General features: G+C 36.7%; 1 protein-coding gene across 2 annotated transcripts in view; it reads right to left on the minus strand.

The window, feature by feature from the left end:
• The window catches only part of FAM110B (family with sequence similarity 110 member B), a 193,553-nt gene that overhangs the window by 121,106 nt on the left and 52,012 nt on the right, over positions 1–20,435 (minus strand). Inside the window, exon 2 of one of the 2 annotated variants that reach the window (XM_078153407.1) lies at positions 14,392–14,486. The exons of the other annotated variant lie outside the window; for it this stretch is intronic. The gene's annotated coding sequence lies outside the window, so the exon portion shown is untranslated. The remainder of the gene's footprint in view (positions 1–14,391; positions 14,487–20,435) is intronic. 2 annotated transcript variants of the gene reach the window in all.

The raw sequence follows: 20,435 nt of genomic DNA on the forward strand, positions 1-20,435 counted from the left end.
TCATGGAAGTGAACTCATCCTTCAGACATTGTATAAATGTGGCTTTAAGTCAAACTGTAATTAGATTTTGCTGCATTTCACAAACCCTTCTGTTACTCTTCTTTCCAAGTCCAAGACAGGAAATAAAAGCATTGTATTTCTACCCCTCATCCCAGTTTTATGCTTCTTCATTTTGGTCTACCTTATGCCTGCAATATCTAGAGAAGTAAAGCCAGAGTTGAAAAGACAGCCGCTTAGCTGTGGAGCCTAGATTATTTAAAGAAACCCTGCAGCTAACTACCTAGGAAAATGTCAAAGAAAATTTTTTTCATCATATTAGTAATGTATAACAAGATACAATGAGGAAGTAAACAACAAATTAATATTTACTATGATAATAATGATCATGTCACACCTATTATAGCACTTTAAAATTCACAGAGCACTTTGATCACATCTCTAGAATAATAATTTAATTACTTGTCAAAAAGGCAAAAAAAATCAGAAATCTTTTGCTACAAACCTCAGGCAAACTATATTGCTAAGTAATGTCCCCCCTCATTTTCTCTATCCATAGGTATTCAATGTCACATAAGTCTTATTATGCCATTCACTTTGGAATTTCTACCCTAGATGAAAATAAAATAAAAACCCCTTAAGTTTCAAGCATTTGCATTAACATTTGTGATGGCTTTAATTGAAATTTTAATTTCTAGAAAGTTATATTAAAACTAAAAAATAGAAGGGCACTTTTCAGAATTTGCTGATAGTTAACTTTAGTTCATGATTTTATTTTCTTTACTCTTCTAAGCAAACTAAGACTCAGGGATAATCCTTGGAAATTTGTAAGAAAAAAATACATGTATAAGCAAATATATATATATATATATGTATATATAAGAATATAAGTATAAGAAAAAATACATGAAAAATACTATTCATCTACCTTAGATCATCTTTTAAAAACTATTAGTGAATAGTCCTTAAAACATTTGGAATAGGAGCTGAACCTGTGATTCAGGGTAGGTAAATCTCAAGTGAGGAAAACTCTTTTCCAATACAGGTCAGCTACATAGCACAGGATGCAGCATTGGGCCTGTAGTCAGGGAGACCCAAGTTCAGATTTAGCTTCAGATACTTATTAGCTATGTGACACTGGGCAAGACACTTAACCTCTGTTTGCCCCAGTTTCTTCAACTGTAAAACGTGGATAATAATAGCACCTCCTTGCCAGGATTGTTGTGAGGATAAAATGAGATTATGTTTGCATGGTGCCAGGCACATAGCAGATAAATGCTCATTTCCTTCCTTCTCTCCTTCCCTGTAAACTTAGAGGCTTAGATTGAAAGTTGCCTATGTTTGAGAGGTTCAAAATAAAGATTATTTCAGACTCTAAATTGTAACTTAAACTATAAGATTCATAAATCCAAATCAAACTTCAGAATAAAATCACTAGCATACTGATACTTTTGAGCAAGACAAAACTATATAAAAGGCCCATTGTATGTTGCGGAAATCTGGGAGATTCCTCCCTTGTGAAGTTTCTGTCCCCAAACCTGAGATGTGATAGTGTTTATCCTTACTTGCATTAACAGGTGTTAATGCTGATAAATCTAGAAACATGAGCATGCCGTATGTGTGGTTCAACAATAGCCACATGCAATGCTCCACTTTCAGAGTCCTTCATTTGGCCTGCATCTCAATATGCCCAAGAGGTATCTTTAAAAAAAAAAATCACTTGTATCATTTAAGAACACAGTTGATTCCTTTCACTTCATAAAGGCAGTAGAAAATGTCACATTCTTTTTTTAAAAAATGCCAATATAGAGGGTGACATGCCAGGATGCACACCCTTCATATGCGACGTGTTTGCACAGGGAACATGAATCGTTAAATATGAAATAAAATATAATCTTTTAAATAAGAATAAAGAATACTTCCTTAAGGAGTAAAGATAATAAAACAAAAAACAATAATAATACTAACAAATGGTGAAAGAAAGCATTTGCAAATGAAGAACACTTAAACCTATTCAAATTAAATCTCATTTGATTTCATCAACTCCCATGGGTTCAATTATCATCTTTGTGCAGATGATTCCCAGAACCAGTCTTAGTGACTGTCCTGAGCTACTATGACGCATTACCATTTGCTTTTTGGACGTCACTAAATGACTATCCCCAAACCACCAACTAAGGTTAACTATCAGCAAATTCTAAAAAGTGCCCTTCTTACTTTTTTAGTTTTAATAGAACTTTCTAGAAATTTTAATTAAATTCAATTAAAGCCATCACAAATATTAATGCAGATGCTTGAAATTTAAGGGATAAATTGTCCAAAACTGAACTAATTTTTTTTCCTCCCCCAAACCTTTCTTCTTCTGAACTTCCCTATTACTCTTGGATGTGCTACCATCTGGCCAGTTACCCAAAACCACAACTTGGTGTCATCCTCAACTATTCACTATACCCTACATATTGAATCCATTATGAAATGTTATTTCTATCTTCACAACATCTCTGTTATTTGTCCCGTTTCTTTCCGTTCACACAGCTACCATCCTAGTTGAGGAATATTTTTCATCAGTCTCTCTGCCTTAATTCTTTGCCTGTGCTAATCCTCCTCCTTCTCAGTTGCTAAGGTGATTCTTCTAAAGCGCAGGTCTGACCATGTCACCCCATCTGCTTCATGAGCTCTGGTAGCTCCCAATTACTTCCAGGACCAAATTTATTTGTTTCTTTAAAGCCCTTCCAACCTTCTTATACTTAACTACTCCTCCACTATGATCCAGCAATACTGGCCCTGTTGTTGTTTCTGGAACAAGATATTCTATCACCAGCACAATGACTTTTCGTGGGCTGTCCCCCATATATGGAATGTTCTCCCTTCAGTTTTTCAGTTTCTTTCAATTTCTGGCTTCCTGGGCTTCCTTAAACAACTCAGCTCAAATCCCACCTTTTTAAAAGACATTTTGCTAATTGTCCCAGTCCTCAGAGATTACCTCCCATTTATACTGCCCATATCTTATATGCACATAGTTGTTTGCATGTTCTCTCCCACACGAGAATGTGAGCTCCATGAGTGTAGGGATCCTGTTTTATGTCTTTCTTTGTATCTTTAGTGCTTGGCATAGTGCCTGGTATATAGTAAGCGCTTACTAAATATTTACTGACTCACTGACTGAGAGAAAAAGCAAATAAACTAGAGTGGCGCACAGAAAATCATAGGCAATCATCTTGGCTGGCTCTCAGATGTTTACTCTAGCAAAAAGTTGAAGTTCACACTGGACTTAATAATGTTCAGGAAACTCAATAAGAAATAAGAGTAAGTGACTTTTCCTACCCCAAAATGGCACAAAATGTTAGCCAGGAACCCAGTGGGAAATCCCCAAGTCCCTTCTCCTATTAAAGCCAGAGCCAGTGCGGGGTAGCCTCCCAGTCAGAGATAGCCAAGGACAATGACACTGTGATATGAGGCATCAAGTGCAGAAGGCAATCCCCAAGAAAGCCACCAAAGGTAGCCAGAACTCCCAAGGGTGGGGACATCTAGAGATCCTCTGATCATCAAGCTAGCAATCTTCCTGATGGTGAAGGTGTGTTTGTTTATTTGTCTTGATACCTATGCTTGTATGCATATATCTAGTCCACTCTCAGGTCAAATTGTAGATCATCCTGGTAAATTTTTATTTTCATTTATCTACTGTTTGCTAAAATAAAAATAATTACATAAAATACTCTGAAATTTACAAAGACTTTGTATATATTTTCTTAGTTGATTCTCAAAAACACTGTGAAGTAGTTGCTATTATTATCATCCCCATTTTACAGATGAGAATACTGAGGCTGAGACAGATTAAGAGACTTGCCCAGGATCACATGGGTACTATATGAGGCAAAATTTGAACTCAGGTTTTCCTGAGTCCAAGTCTAGGGTTCTATCCATGATACTACCTCACTATATCAATTAAAATACTCTCTTAATACTTCTACTTAGATACCATATCATGGCACAGAGGTGATTCTAGATTCTAAAAGGTAATTTAAGGTTCATCAGCTTCTAAAATGCTCAAAAGGCTTCAACTGTGGTACAAGCCATAGCCTGCCAGCCCAAGGTCATTACCAGTAGGCTAATTATTAGGTGATAAATTCTTTAGCCATGGCAACCCTTGGAAGAAAGGAAAATACAAGCTGGTCCTCGGTCCTTTGGAACTCACTTTTACTTCTACCGTGATTGAGTAGCAGAAAGAGTGGAAGAGAACATAAGCGATTGTATTTATGCATAGGTGTATTAGTCAATATGTAAACATTAACTTAGCTCTTGGTATTTTAAATGTGAGGGCCTTGCTTGAGTAATGCCCAAGACTGCACATACTGCTGAAGGAACTGAAATCATGTAAAAATTCACATCCTCACCCTAAATGAAACTGGAAGATACAATGGGGGAAAGATGGCTCTTCACGGTTCTCTATGGTGGCGTGGTTGGTTTGATCAAGCATCCAAAAGCAAAAAGAAACACTGTTAAGTGGGATAATTGGTCACCTCATATTGAAGTGTTTTTGATGAGTTTTTATAAAAATACCATAAAAATAACTGTAGCTTAAGTGCCATCTGCTGCAGAGAATGAAAGGGTAGATAATTCTATGAAAAATTGGCTAAGACAACCCAAATTAAAGCAACACACTTTAATATTTAATGAGCTCAATGTAAAGGTGGCAATAGGGGAGAACAGAAAAAACAAAATAAAATATGGCTCATGATTAAAAAATGAAAGATGACAAAGGCTTACAAGCTACACAGAAGCCTTATTCCTGTATAATATGGACATATTCTCAGGACACATCAAATTGAAAATAATGATTTTAAGGTATTTAAAGACATAGTATTATACCTTAAAAGACAGGAAATAATTGGTTACTCAGAGTCAGCACAATAATAGACACTTGCATGTAATAGACACTTAATGTTTAGTGAATTAAATTAGTATGGGAATCATTTCTGAATCAACTGAGTGCATGTAGTCATACCACTAACTTGTTAGAATTAGAGCCAAGTTTGAAGTCAAAACCAAATAAAAAAGAAAAAAAATTAAAAATAAGATATGGTATGCAATAAGTGTTTCACGGATGCCATTTATCTGGACATCATAGTCATTTCAATCTCCATCCCCAAATAAATATGCCCTTTTGACAAGGAAAAAGAATTAAGCAGAAATATTCAATATGATGATACATCTTACATATAGGATAGTGCTAGTAGTACCCAGTCCTGCTACCAGGACGGGAGAAGTAAATTCTACCTCCAAGTTACTCACAGAATCTTTTAGGAATCTTTTAATTTATACTATTATAGCCCATTTTAAAGCATCTAGATGGCGCAGTGAATAGAGCACTGGACTTGGAATCAGGATAACTCATCTTCATGAGGTCAAATCTGGCCTCAGACAAGTGACCCTAGACAAGTCACTTCACCCTGTTTGCCTCAGTTTCCTCATCTGTCAAATGAGCTAGAGAAACAGCAAACTCTTCCAGTATCTTTGCCAAGGAAATCCCAAAAATAGGGACATGAAGAGTTGGATCCAACTGAAACAACTGAACAATAAAAAGTCAATTTTAAATGATGCTCTCTTGGTTCTGGTTATTTCACTCTATATTCTGCACACAAATCTTTCATATTTGCCTAAATTTTTAATATTCATCATTTCTTAGTCCACAATCCTATTCCATAACAATCATTGCCATAATTTTTTGTACACTTTGTTTCTGCTTCCTTGCTACCATAAAAGGTGCCTAGGCTATAAATTGTTTGGTATGTCTTTATTGTCCTTTTGTTCCACCTTTGACATAATCAGAATTCATATCCAGTAGTAGCTATCGCAAAGGTTATGGACAGTTTTGTAACTTATCTTCTATAATTCCAAGCCTTTGCTGACAAACAATATCTCTATGTTGATGATTCTCAAACCTACCTATCTAGCCCCAACTTCTCTCATTATTAAAATCAAACAAAACATAAAATAGAACCACAGGATTGCCAAAGGTGATGACTACTCTCATGAAGAATGCATAACAAGGATTCCAAATGGAAGAGGAGTTTTCTATTGATGGCGAGGTTTTCCAAATGCTTCTTTCTGTCAATAATGTTGTCTAGACTGCACCAAGCCACAGAGCACTGAATGAGACTCCGTGATCACTAAAAAGAGTTTTAGCCCACCCCACTCTAACTCACTAAGCAAAGTAGGTAAAAATGACCATCATACCCATTATGAAATAGTGTGAATGAGAACTCCAAACACATTTTCCATTTGTTTGTTTCTGACCCTAATAAGCATTGGCTTCTTCCGATATCTTTGAGAGCAAGAGGTAGTGAAATATTGCTTCAAAAACAATCACTGAGCCTAACAGGAGTTCTAGAGAAGTGTAACTTGTGTGTGCGCATGCCCGTGTGTGTGTTTACGTTAAAGGCCAAAATGGAAGAAGGAAGAAATTATATGAGTCAGCAATTAATAATAGTAACTGAAATATACATATTATTGAGGCTTACAAAGCACTTTCAATATATTATCTCATTTCATCCTCATTACAACCTCGAGTGAGATAGTGTTTTATATTTTTTTCCAATTATATGTAAAGATATATTCCAATTATATGTAAAGACAATTTTTTGCATTCATTTTGACAAAATTTTGAGTTCCAAATTTTTCTCCCTCCTCTCCTCCTAAATCAGTAAGCAATTTGATATAGGTTGTACATGAGCAATTATGTTTTAAGGTATTATCCCCATTTTAAAGAGGAGAAAACTGATACCCTGGTCACACAACTTAGCTAGTACAGGGAGGCAGTAGTAAAAGCCAGGCATTATCTGATTCCTAGTCCAAGGATCTTCCCAATACACTATTAACAATGTCTGAGGAAATATAGTCAATACTTAAAATGAAAATGTGGCAGATGGTCCTTTATAACCTTTCAAATACAGACTAGGTATTATCTATAATGACTTCTCTCCCCTGCTCAAAAATTATTTTTCATTCATTTTTGTTTCCTCATTTCCATATTTGAACTGAAATACTCATGTGAGCTTCTAAAATGATCTGTTTATATTTTCAAATAACCCGAACCAATTTAATTTTTAAAAGGACAGAAAAAATTTAATGTAGAAATCAAGTACTGAATAAAAGCTTCTAATACAAACCACTGATATAAAAGGACCAACCAAAGAAGGTTTATTGCTTTATTGCACAGATGTTTACAATCAAAAAAAATCTGGATTTCAAGCAACTTCTTCAATGCCACTGTTAGCTTGGAATTTCTATAAAGAAAAATGGACTTCAGGCTGTTGCAGCATCGTTGCATCATGTTTTGGTTAGTGGTAGAAGATAAATTAAATGTTTTCCCCTTCCATGGTAAAGGAACTATACAGTTTTGTTTTTATTTCAAGTACCATTTCAAGGATGGAAAACTTTATTCAACTATGTGGCAAGAATTCTATGTTTAATATTTGGAAGGCAGCAATTTATACTTATGTGAAAACAGATGTGTCCACTTTGCAGTTCCAAGGCTTACAGATGATTTCTATGTTTTGTTTTGTTTTTTTAATTCTAAAACTCTTCAGTCAAACTGTAGAAGGAATAGGAAGTAAAAGCCAAAGCTCCCTTTGGGGAAAGAGGCACCAGGATAATAATGAATTTGTGAATAGCACAGTGATTAGAACAAAGATAAAACCATGATATTTGCAAGCTGTGAGCAGAATATCACTGGAAGTTACACATATCACTGGAAGCAATTAATGAATAAATGTTTTTTAATTCATCTCATTTCAAGCAAATGTTCCAGTAACAGTAGGAAGGAAGGAATACAAATCTTATATCATCAGCAAAATATGTAAAAAGCTATATATCTGGCAAGCATTTTATCTAATATGCTTCTGGTTGGATATTTTTAATGATAAAGAAAACAAATTGATTTTTAGTTAAAATCATATTCATACTGAAGTGGCAATTCTTCATTCCTTAACTTATTGATGGTTTCGATGAATCCTGAAAACTGTCCTCTCTACTATGATAAGGGCCAAAACAATTCTTTCGTATATTCTCTGTCTCTGTTTGTCTCTCTCTGTCTCTTTGCTGGAAGAATCCTTTAAAAGAGCTCTTTTTAAGTTATTTACTTTGAATACATCACATATATCATACCAGTACTATCTGTGATAGCAAAAAGCTGGGGGAAAAGTAGATGTCATTTGGAAACATGGTAGATTAGGGAATAAATAGCTAAACTAATTGTGGTACATGAATATAATAGGATATTGCTACACGGTAAGACATAAGGAAGTCAGAGAAGACATGAATCCTCGCAGAATGAATTAGGTGGAATATGAAATAAAATAAAAATATAAATGAAAAGAAGAAGGAAGGAAGGGAGGAAGGAAGGAAAGAACCAAAGAGAGAGAGAGAATGCTGTTTAGTCATACTGGCCAAATTTGGGCCCTGAGAAATGAGAAAATAACTTCTCTGTCTTTACAGAAGTGGGGCATTCTGGATCTGGAATACCACATATACTATCAGATTCAGCTGATGTGTTAATTTTACTGAATAGCTTCCCCTGCCCCCTCCTTTTTCCTTAGTTATAGGAAATGATTCTCTGGGTATTGGAAGGGGAGAAATATAAACAGAAATTAAGGTACAGAAACAAAATAAATGTAAATTTAAAATTTTTTAAGAAAGAAAAAACATTCAGCCCAACTTTCTCACTTAGTAGAAGATCAAATAGTAATTAGCCAGCAGAGCCAAAAGCAGAACAGCTAGAGTACAGCACTGGAGTAGGAATCAGAAAGATCCAAATTCAAATTCTCTGATACTTACTAGCTATTTGACCTCTGTTTGCCTCAATTTCTTTAACTGTTACAAAGGGGGAAATAATAGTGCTTACTATCTAGGGTTGTTATGAGATAATATGTATATTGTGCTTTGTAAACCTTAAAGTGCTACATAAATGTTATTATTCCTCACCTCATGCCTCCTAATCCAGTATATTTTGCACTAGAAGCTATCACCTATTCTTGCCACTGACTTTTATAGTATTACTTGTGATTCCTTTTTCTATTGTTTTATTTCACAATGGAACTGTAGGTTTAAGAGAAAGCCCAGAAAAGGAATTTACCATGATGCTGCCATTAATTTTTGTAACCTGACTCACATACAATAACTTACAATAGTAGATGTTTAAGGTTGAATTGTCAGATAAAATGAACACATAAGACCAATAAGCATGACCTCTATTATCCCACCGCCAATCTTTCCTACAAACTAGCATTCATGCTTGAACCACTTGACTAGTTTTTCTGCTTCTTCTTTCCCTTTGCAATGATCCAACTTATATGTATATACATACATACACACACACGAAATTTATATGTGTATATATAAGTATATATATATCCAACTTATATGTACATATAAAACTTTTATATATAAGTATATATATCTAACACACACACATAAAATTTAGATCATTGCAAAGGGAAAGAAGCATATACATACATATATCCATATGTATATACATACACACACACACATACACACACACACACACACACACACACACACACACACACACACACACACACACGTAATGCTGCCAAATCATAGGATCATAGAGCCAAAGCTGGAAGGACCTGAAAGACCATCAGTCCTTAATCTTCCGAAATAACCCCTTATATTATGTCACTCCTTTGTTAAGTTTCCTCACATATGAAAATGAGGGGGATAGGCTTTAGATGAAGTATGAATGCTAAATCTCCCTACTTCCTATTACATCAATTTTATATTCTTTTGTCTAGTCCTTTAACTGGCTCACCAGAACCACCTGACTCAGTACCCCCAATACATATCCTCTGATCAAATCATGTTGGATTGTGAAAGGTTTTAAAAGCCCTATATATAGAGAAAACTGTATCATATTCTAGAGGCAACAGGGAGCCACTGGGAGTTTAGTTAGTAGGTGGAAGAGGTAACATGGTCAGGTGTATACATTAGGAATATCCCTTTGGTAGTTAAGTGGAGGTTACATTGGAGCGGGGAAAGACTTGAGGCAGTTAGATTGATCAGAAGGCTATTTACAATGGTTTAGGTGTGGGATGATTAAGGGTCTTCACTAGTAATGCAGATAAGCAAGAAGAGAAAAGCGGATGTATATAAGAGATGTTAAGAAGGTAGAAACAACACTTGGCAACTAAAGTCCAAGTGATGAGTCAAGAATGATACCTAGGTTGTGAGCCTGGATGACTGGGAGGAGGAGGATGCCTTTGACAGTAATAGGGAAAGTAGAAAGAGGGGAGGACCTCACCAGAAGGATAACAGATTCCATTCTGGACATGGTAAGTTTGAGATGCTTATGAGATATCCAGTTCAAGATATCCAGCAAGGAACTGGTGATGCAAGACTGGAGGTCAGGAGAGAGGTTGGGCTGGATAAACATATCTGAGAATCACTTGCAAAGAAATGATAATTGAACTCATGGGCTTAAGCTCACCAAATAAGCTAGTCTAGAGGGAGAAGAGAAGAGGGCCAAGGACAGAGCTTTGGGGGACAAGTTTCAACAATATGGTATAGTAGAAGAAGAAATGGGTTTGAAGTTAAATCACAACTCTATGTATTGCAAAGAGTGCTGGCTACTTATTAGTCTATGTGACCTTAGGGAAGTCACTAACTCTCTAGGCCTCAGTTTCCTCATCTAAAAGAAGGAGGGGGTTGAACCAGATGAATCCCAGGGTAGGTGCTTTTCAGTTCTAAATCTACCACCCTCTGACATTTATTTCCTGAGGAGTCCTTAGCACTCAATTTCACCTTTCTAGGCCTTACTTTACCTATCTATAAAATAAGAAATAAAATGAAACCTTTCAAATGAGACACTTGGGACATAGAGAAGTTATGTGATTTTTCCACTATCACATAGCTGTTATATATCAACGGTCAGTAGTTAAATCCATCTCTTTCCTATTTTGAGGCTAGCCTCTTTTCCAATATCACACTGCCCCTTTCAAAGATGTAGAATGCCATTGTGAAAAGTGAAATTAGGGGTAAAATGTGGATAACAATAGATCAAATTAAATTCATTTGCATATACCCCAGCCTGCCACATGCAAAAGTATTTTTTGTAGATGGATCAATGGGCAATGGAGACTTATATGGCCAGAATGAATAAACTGTAGTATGTTACAAATGAAAACTTGATACATAAAGACATATTTAATAAATATAACATCAAAGACATATTAAATGATATTTATGATTAGAAGAGACAAGAATAAAGTACAGTCCAAGTGTTGCTTTGGTGTCTACCCTAAAAAAACCAACCATTTTTTAAATCACTGGTACAGTGAAAAGAATACTAGTACTATAGTCAGAGCATGTGGGTTCAAATAAACACTCTGATGCTTACCACTTTTGTGAACTTGGGCAACTCACTTGTCTCCATGAATCTTAGTTTCCTCATCTGTAAATTAAAGGAGTTCAAACTTCTGAAGTTCCTTTTAGCTTTGGGTGGAATTTTATGCACTAGAAAGAAGGCCTCAAGGACATTGGCTAGATCCTTTGTGTGGAGAATTTGTGGAAAATCATGGTCACTTTTCACCCAGGCTTCTCATCCTGGCAAGATCCAAGAGAGGTTGCAATCTATGCCAGGGAAAGGAGTATCCAAATGGATAAAATAATTCAGACACTTACACATCAGCAGTATAAAAGAATGTGAATGATTCATGTGGCTTTATTGTGTAATATAATTTCATATGTAACATTACAGAAAGAAAAGTATCCACATAAAAATGTTCTCACAGAGCCCACATTCACATAGAATGGATCATTTTGATGCAAGAACAAAGTTTGAAAATGATGCCCCAAGGAAAGTTCCCAAAATGAACATGTTATATATGATTCTAGGTCTGTAAGAGGTAGCTCCTTCCCATAACCAGGATATTATGGATTTATCTCCTTGTCTTATATAAACTGCTCAAACTTGTGGTGTATTTTTCGTTTCTTTTTGCTTTTAAAAACCACCCCTTGGATACCTTATCAATGAACTGTCAATCAAAGTATACTTTTTTTGTGAAACATTTATGGACATTAACTACTTCATGGGCTTAAGCCATGGTACAAATTTACATACATACATAGGTTTGTATGTATATAATTTTAAGTAACAAATTTAGTAAGAGCAAACAGCACCTCTATTCCCTTTTCCCTATTCAAATTTCTTAGCCCAGGACCAAACATGAACGAATATTACATTAAATTGCTTATGACCACTGATAGGGATCATAGGATCTTAGAGCTAGAAGTGGTATTAGAAGCCATCAAGTCCAACAAACCCCTCATTTTACAGATGAAGAAACTGAGTCCCAGAGAAGTTAAGTGACTCAAGGAACACATAGCTAATAAATGTATGAGAGCAAGATTTGAACCTAGCTATGTCTTCCTGACTCCAAGTTCAGCACTCTATCCACTACATCCTGCTTATTCTTTTCACTAAGAGGACAACTCCAATCTTAATAAACAGCAGACATTTATTAAAGAATTATGACGTGCTAGGCACTGCAGTTACCCTCCCTTCCCCCCAAAAAGGAGTTCCTGTTCTCAAGGAGCTAACATTCTATAACAGAAAAAAAAATACTTACATACATAAATACATACAAAGCATATATAAGATAATTTTGGGAGCCAGAAAGACAATTGGTGATGGGGAGGGTTATAGGGGTAAGGAGGGAAGGGGAATCAGGAAAAGTTTCTTGTAGGAGATGGCACTGGTAGTTTAAGGAGAGAAATGTCAGCATGATTTTACCTTATTTGTTTACACAAATAATAAACACAGACAGGAGATAAAGATCACTAACCCAATTTTTCAACCGGAAAACCTAATGCATTAAAAAAGATAAGCAATTTGTTCTGGGTTCAAGAATTGGTGATTGTGTCTAGAGTGAAAAAAAAATCCCTCGATTTTCAGTCTGGCACTATTAACATTCAATCCCACTGTCTTTTGGACCAGAAACTAATTCTAAGGACTACAGAGTTAGATTGGACCATAGGGGCCATCAAGTCCAACTCCCTTATTTTACAAAAGACTAAAGCGAGGCTGAGAGCAATTAAGTAACTTGCCAAGGGTCACAGAGCTAGTAAAAACCTGAGGCAGAATTTGAAACTCAGGTCTTCCCAACTCTAAACCCAGTGCTCAATCCACTATACCACTCAGTTGCCTCATCTTAATTAAGTGAAACATGGGATTTAAAAATTTCCAGGATGTTTCACTATTAAAATATACTGTTTATTACAATAACGCCCTGCTAAGGGATGGTTTGCTTTTTTTTCATTGTGACTTTGTATCCCCAATCCCTTGCACATAGAACTTTCTTAATGAATGTGAGCTGAATCAGTTTGGATACCAATGCCAGGACTGTTCAGACTGCCTGTCCCTTTCTGATTGCCTATGGTCATACACCAGACCTGCCTCCTCTCTGCCAAATGTGTATTTCCACTGGTCAAACAACTCTACCAAACAACTGACATTCAGTCTGGCTTGCAAAATCTGAGAGAAAACAATGCCTGAAATGCCCATGGGTGTCACCTTGGTTAAACCTGTGCTGTTTTGATTTAATTTTAAAATACCAGCTAATACCTACAGTGCTATTCTCTTACCTGAAAAGAAGACTTCACTCTCTTGGGTTCAAGCAGGGTCCAAGTTGCTTGGACCCTGAGGGAGAAGCATGTTTTAGGGAACTGAAAATGTTGTACTGTGAATGCATGACTGACTGAAAGGGTCCAGGCTGATCCATAGAATTTGAAGTGCTATATCTGAAGATCAGAATAAACACAGACCTTGGCATGCTATCTGGTGATGTCTGATCCTAGTTTAAGCACAGAAGTTTTTTTTTTTAGATGGTAGAACTGGTTTTGCACTGAGTAAAGTTTTTAGAGAGCATAGAAAGCAGAAACTTTTTATGACTGACACAGTCATTTCGGCTAAAACTAGACATGTTCCTTCCTCAAAAGCACTTTGCTATGCAAAATCTCACAATAAAAAACCACAGGGCTTTTGGGGGAAATGGGGTTAGGAGCATAACACTCAAAAACTTCATCAATGACACATAGAAAAGACAGGAACCTAATAAAAATGGTAGCATAGTTTTATACATGTCAAATGACTAAGAAATACATAAATATTACAATAAATAGTGGTAGCATCAGTGACTCAGGCTACTGCTTGGCCTCTACCCCAGTTCCCACAGTGACTGGGCTGGCACTATCTGAAAAGTTAGACCTCGGACTTGCAGGCCATGGCCTAAGGGGGGGGGAGGGGAGATTGTGAATCAGCTCTCCTCCTCCCATAGGTCCTATTACAGTACAAGACATAATAAATATATGGTACTTTACCTTGAAAAAGCCCCAATTTGCTTGTGGAAGTGAGTGTCAGAAAGATTGCAGCCTGTGAGTTATTGTGAAGTGTTGCTGTTTTCTTCATTCTCTTTCTACAGGAAGAAATCAAGAATATTCCAAGAGCATGCTCAAATTGTTTCTTAATATATCAGTCAGTTTGGAGCAAATTTGCATTTTCAATACAAGCATTATAACAAAACTTGACTATACAGTGAAGGCAATGTTCTCTTGATTGATATATAATGGGCAGATTTTAATTTAATTTAATTTATTATTGCCATTGGTTATTTTAATTCAACCTTCAGGAACACCCAGTTCTAGCACTAAAAAAGCTTAATATATGACAATGTAACAAGATTCTGGGCACACAAGAGCCAATCTGAACCACACACAGTGTGGGGATGGACAAAAACCAAGCGTCTCAAAGGATGTGTCTCTGACCCTTTCCTTACTGCGTCAGCAGCTTCTCATCAGCCCCTTTCCTAGGAGAGAGGTCAGAGAAATCTCAATGTGCGAACTGAAAGTTTGTGTTTAAAAAATCTGCACAAACTAGAGATATATCAATCTGCCAGAAGTGGCTATGAGAAGGTACTGTACAATCTGAACCAGAAAAAAGTTTAAAAGGCAGCCCTGCACGATATTAAGGGCACTGGACTTGGAATAAGGAAACTTGGTGTTTAAATCCCAGCTTTGACATTGACCAGCTGTGGGTCCTTAAGTGGCTAGTGGTCACTTAATCTTTCCAAGCCTCATTTAATTCATCTGTGAAATACTTGCACTCCCTAGCTCACAGGGCTGTTGTGAGTAAAGTGCTTTGTAAATGTTAAAAGCATTGTATAAATGTAGGCTATTATACACGATCTCCACTAGTGTCATATTTATCCCTGGATGTCTAAAAGAGAAGTCACCCTGCCATTATATCCTTAACTCTCAGCCCCTTAGAAACTCTAAGTGCTTCATTTTCAAAGAAAGTGTGTATGAATATATGAGTTCTTTACTGTGACTGCAAGTAGTAGTTCCTTAATAATTGCTTCTTAAATTGAATCCAACTATCTGAAACAAGTTTAGCATAAACTAGCAAAGAACACATATAATTCAGCTTATAACTGCTCTAACTTTTAGGAGAGGAAGCAAACCAATGAATCCCAGCCTTCCGTAGGTGGAAAGGCCCTTAGTGGTCATCAGTCAACCCATTGCCCTTATTTTACAGATGAGGAGCCCTAGGGCCAAATAGAAGACCAATGACTTGTTATACAAGACAACAGAGATGGGATTGAAATGAATCTTCAAAGGTTCTGACCCAAAACTACCTGAACCTCTACTTTCCCATTTTCTAACCAGGGTGGGGAACCCTGAATAAAAGGATTTGTTTGGTGAAGTTTGGATTTAGTCTTGAGGACCTAGAGGGTCACATGTGGCCTAGAGGCCCCATGCTTCCCACCCCTGAAGCCCATTATCTCAAAAATGGAAGAGGAATTTTCAACTTGCATCAATAGCCCAACCTCAGTGACATTAAACATCTGGTAATCAAAGAAGGACTGATTTGTTCAAGGCACAGTGGGGTGGGGGGAGGGATGGGGGGGTGTTACAAGACAAAAAGTGAAAGAGATCCTACCCATGAGAGGCGTACATTCTATTAGGGGAAACAATGTGTATAAGCAGTATTAGTAAGTACAACTTACATACAAAGTAAGGGATAGGAACTAGACCTGATATGTAGCTGGAAAGGGGAAGAAAATTTTAATAGATAAAGAGCGTCTTAGTGTTATTATGAAAATAGTTTTAATCTCATGAACCCCCTAAAAGGGTCTGACCACATTGAGAACTATTTTGTTAGAGCAGTTGAATCTTGTATTGAAGGACAACTCTACCCACTGCTCCACACTACTTCATTGCCAAAGTAACAAATAATAGTAACTAACATTTCAACAGGGTGTCCCAAAAATCTTAAGTGTAGTTTTAAGCTAAAATTGAACTAAGCTTTAGTAACTTAAAACTGCTCTAAGACTTTTGGGACACACTGTACGGTGCTTGAAGGTTGTTGTTTTTTTTTAAAGTGAGTTATATGCAATTATTGTGCCCATTTTACAGATGGGGAAACTTTTGAGTTATGGAAGTTAAGTAACTTGTCCTGGGGTCACAAAGCTAGAAAGTATCTGAAGTAAGATTCTAACTCTGGTCTCCATAACTCCAAGTTCACTGCTCTATCCACTATCTCAGGCTACCTTGATGCCAAAGCAAATACAAGATAAATTGCTACATAAATGCTAGCTATTATAGGGTGGCTAGGTGGCACAGAGGAGTTGGGAAAAATCTTCTCGAGTTCAATCCAGCCTCAGATACTTACTAGCTGTGTGACCCGGGGCAAGTCACTTAACCCTGCTTGCCTCAGTTTCCTCATGGGTAAAATGAGCTGGAGAAGGAAATGGCAAACCACTCTCTAGTATCCTGGCCAAGAAAATACCAAAAGGGGTCACAAAGAGTCAGACACGACTGACCAATAACAATTATTGTTACTACTATTAACTACTGGATTGGGGGGGGGTCAGGGAAAAGAATAATGAAAGATAACATAGGAGGTTCTCATTTAGATAAACTTTAAAGGAAGTATGACATTCTTAGAGGCAGAAGGAAAGGAGGGAAAGCATAGGGGTCAGCCTATACAAAAATCTAAGCATAGGAAATGGAATGTCACCATACTCATCACTTAATTGCTGGATTCTATGTGTGTGGGCAGGAAAGAGAATAGGAGTGGGAGAAAGGAAAGCAGTGGTATCAGTGGTATGTTAGCCTAGTCAGGGAAAAGACTGAAGCCTCCAGATTCACAACCAGGATAATGTTAGGTCTTCCAACTCACCTCTCTACCACTCAGAGCTGAATAGCAGTAATTTCAGTTTGTTCCATTCACCTAATTTATTAAGCTCTTACTTTAAAAACAGAACACTGGGTGAAGTAATAGGGGAGAGAGAAATTTTAAATAAGAAATGATCCCTTCTTCCTAAAGCTTTACAGTCTGGTTGTAAGGGAAAAGGGAGAGAATTTGGCACTTAGATAATTAAAATACCAAACTATACATAATGTGCATTTTGTCAATGTCTCATGTGTACAGATGATTATACATACATAGTGAGTGTCATCATGGTACATTAGAAAGAATACTGCCTCTGGAGTCTGCGGGCCTGAGTTCAAATCCCAACACTGTCATTTTCTACTTGCATGACTTAACCTCCCTGGGCCCTAGTTTTCCAATCTGTAAAACGAAGGAGGTAGACTAGATATTCTGAGTCTCTTAGAGATCTAGACCTAACTACAATCTGACCACATTGTCCTTGAGGTATAAGTCTTAACAAAAGTCTAATTTTGTTCTTATTCTTCTTTTATTACACCAAGGGGTCAAACAGAGCCCACAAGTTTCTAAAGGAATGGATGCCCAATGAAGAAAATGGAACCGTTAGGACTATAAGAGGTATTCAGCTTAAACCCCAAACCTCTACCACCCTGACATATTCAATATGTGTTGGACTAATAATTCAATTCAGTAAACATTTATTGATTGAGGGCCATCAATATGACCCAGTGCAAGATGTATGAAGGTTGGGGGAGAAGGCCCAAGTAAAAGATGAAATGAGAAGGAGGGAGGGAAGAAGCACTTATATGGTACCTACAATGTTCCAGGTACTGTGCTAAGCTCTTTTTCTATATATGTTCTCATTTTATTCCCACAACAACCTTGGGAGGTAGGTACTATTATTATCCACATTTTACAGCTGAGAAAACTGAGGCAAACAGAAGTTTAGTGACTTGCCCAGGGTTACATAGCTAGTAAATGTCTGAGGCAGATTTGAACACAGTACTTCCTGATTCCAGGCCCAGCACTACGCATGGTGCCACCAGGCTGCCCCTAGCTAGGTTCTTCAATATAGAGAAAATCAAACTTATAGAAACAAGAATAGGATGTATTTAGATTATGAAAAATTGTCTAGTTTGGATAAGTTATGATATAAGGTTGGAGCCAGGCTATTGACAACCTTGAACACCAAACTAATTTGGTTTAATCTTATTGGGAAGACAAAGTCCTTGAGTGTTTTTGACCAGATGAGTAATATGATCTCACTGGGGCATCAGGAAGGTGATGTGGTCAGTAATGTATATGACAGACTAGAGTGAGAAAAGAGGTGGGAAACTAGTTAAGAGCCTACTGCAATACTACAGGGAAAATGCATGGAGGGACTGAACAAGAGTGGAGTCGATGAGAATGGAGAAGAAGCATTAGATAAAGAGGAGCAATAACTATGATGAATCAATGGGACCTTTAATGACTCAACTAGACTCAATGGGAGAAGGGAGAAGTTAAAGCCCGCCTGACTAGAAAAAATGCCATGTCATTAGCAGAAATTGGAAACACAAGAGAAAGGAAGTTTGAAATTTTAGCCATAATAAGTTCAGAGTGCTTGTGAAATGTCTAAGAGACATACAGGGTCACAGAGTTTGGATTTGAACCCAAGTTCTTTAACATCAAACCCTGGATGCTTTAATATGAATAACGTTTCTACTAGTAGTAATAACAATAAATAACACGTATATAGCACTTACTATGTGCCAGGCATTGTGCTAAGTGCTTTGCAATGATTATCTCATTTGATTTTCACAATAATCCTGGGAGGTGGGTGCTATTATTCTCATTTTGCAGATTAGGAAACTGAGGCAAACAGATGTTAAGTGACTTGCCCAGGATCACACCGCTAGTAAGTATGTAAGGCTAGGTTTAAACTCAGGTCTCCCTGACTCCAGGCCTGGCACTCTTTCCACTGTACCACCTAGCTGCCCCATGTTCTAATCCTCCTCCAAGTTAGTCAGCTACAACTGAATGCCTCAGGAATACAGCAGTTTTCCTTGTAACACAAAGAAAAGATACGTCAAAAAATGATTGGGTAAATATCCAGTTTAGCAAGGAGTTAAAAGTTTAATCTTAAAACAAAGATTTGGGAGTCATCTGCATAAAAGCTAGGGGAGTAGATGAGATAAAGATTAAGGTAAAGAATATAGACAGAAAAGACTATTAAATATTCTAATAATTATTTGGCAACTAATCTTGTGATGGACAAATTGAGAAAGTTGTAGAAGTATAATATATGTATACATATGTAGATATACATACATATATATGAATAGACACATATATACAAATACACAGACATACACATATAAATATAAAATGTCTTGGCTCATGCAGGGTAGGATATATTCAGAAATTAATGTGGTATATAAACAAAAGGCATCAATAAAATAATATTTTTAAATGTCTGACACCAACTAGAAAATAATCCTCAATATTTATTGAGCAAGAAAGACATAATCTTATAATAGGATACTTTCAGTGGTGGAAGAGGAGAGGCAGGGCTAGAGAAAAAGAAACCTTACCACCTTTTAGAAGACAGGATCTTGATTCAGTTTCTTGCTAGAATAAATTGTTTTATTCAATGTTTACTCACTAGGTAACCTTAGTGTAGTCTACCCTAGCAATTTATAACTTTGCAATGTTTTATTCTCCTGCCAGAGAGCATTTATGCATTAGCAGTTTTCATTTATTTTACCATTAACCTTTATACACCAACAGAGGCTTGCTGAAATAAGAATGGTGGGAAATGGAAAGATGCCATAAAAGAACACTTTTAAGCTCTATGTGTGCTGTGATTCCAGTGTTCTGGTATGAAATATATACTGGTACTCTCCTTTCCAATTCCTCTCCCCTATTCTTCTTATAAATGAGGTCTCTCTAGATTTCCTAGTCAGAAAAGGCAAAACACACATTAAAAAAATGTTGGGGAAAGGAGAAATATAAGGACTTGAAAGTGCAAGAAAACAGGCATAATTTCTTTGAACAACTTTGTATCTGTTCTTAATACAACTGATCAAACCAAGAAGTCTAACACTGGTTATTGGCTGTTCCTACCCAAAGCCCTACCCCCACAATAAGCACCCTCAACACCTACCCTATATGTTTTTGATTTAATGCTTTACTTCTAGGCCTTACAGTACCT

The sequence above is a fragment of the Phascolarctos cinereus genome, unplaced genomic scaffold (assembly GCF_003287225.1).
Source record: "Phascolarctos cinereus isolate Bilbo 61053 unplaced genomic scaffold, phaCin_HiC Scaffold_4;HRSCAF=312, whole genome shotgun sequence".
Classification (NCBI taxonomy): domain Eukaryota; kingdom Metazoa; phylum Chordata; class Mammalia; order Diprotodontia; family Phascolarctidae; genus Phascolarctos; species Phascolarctos cinereus.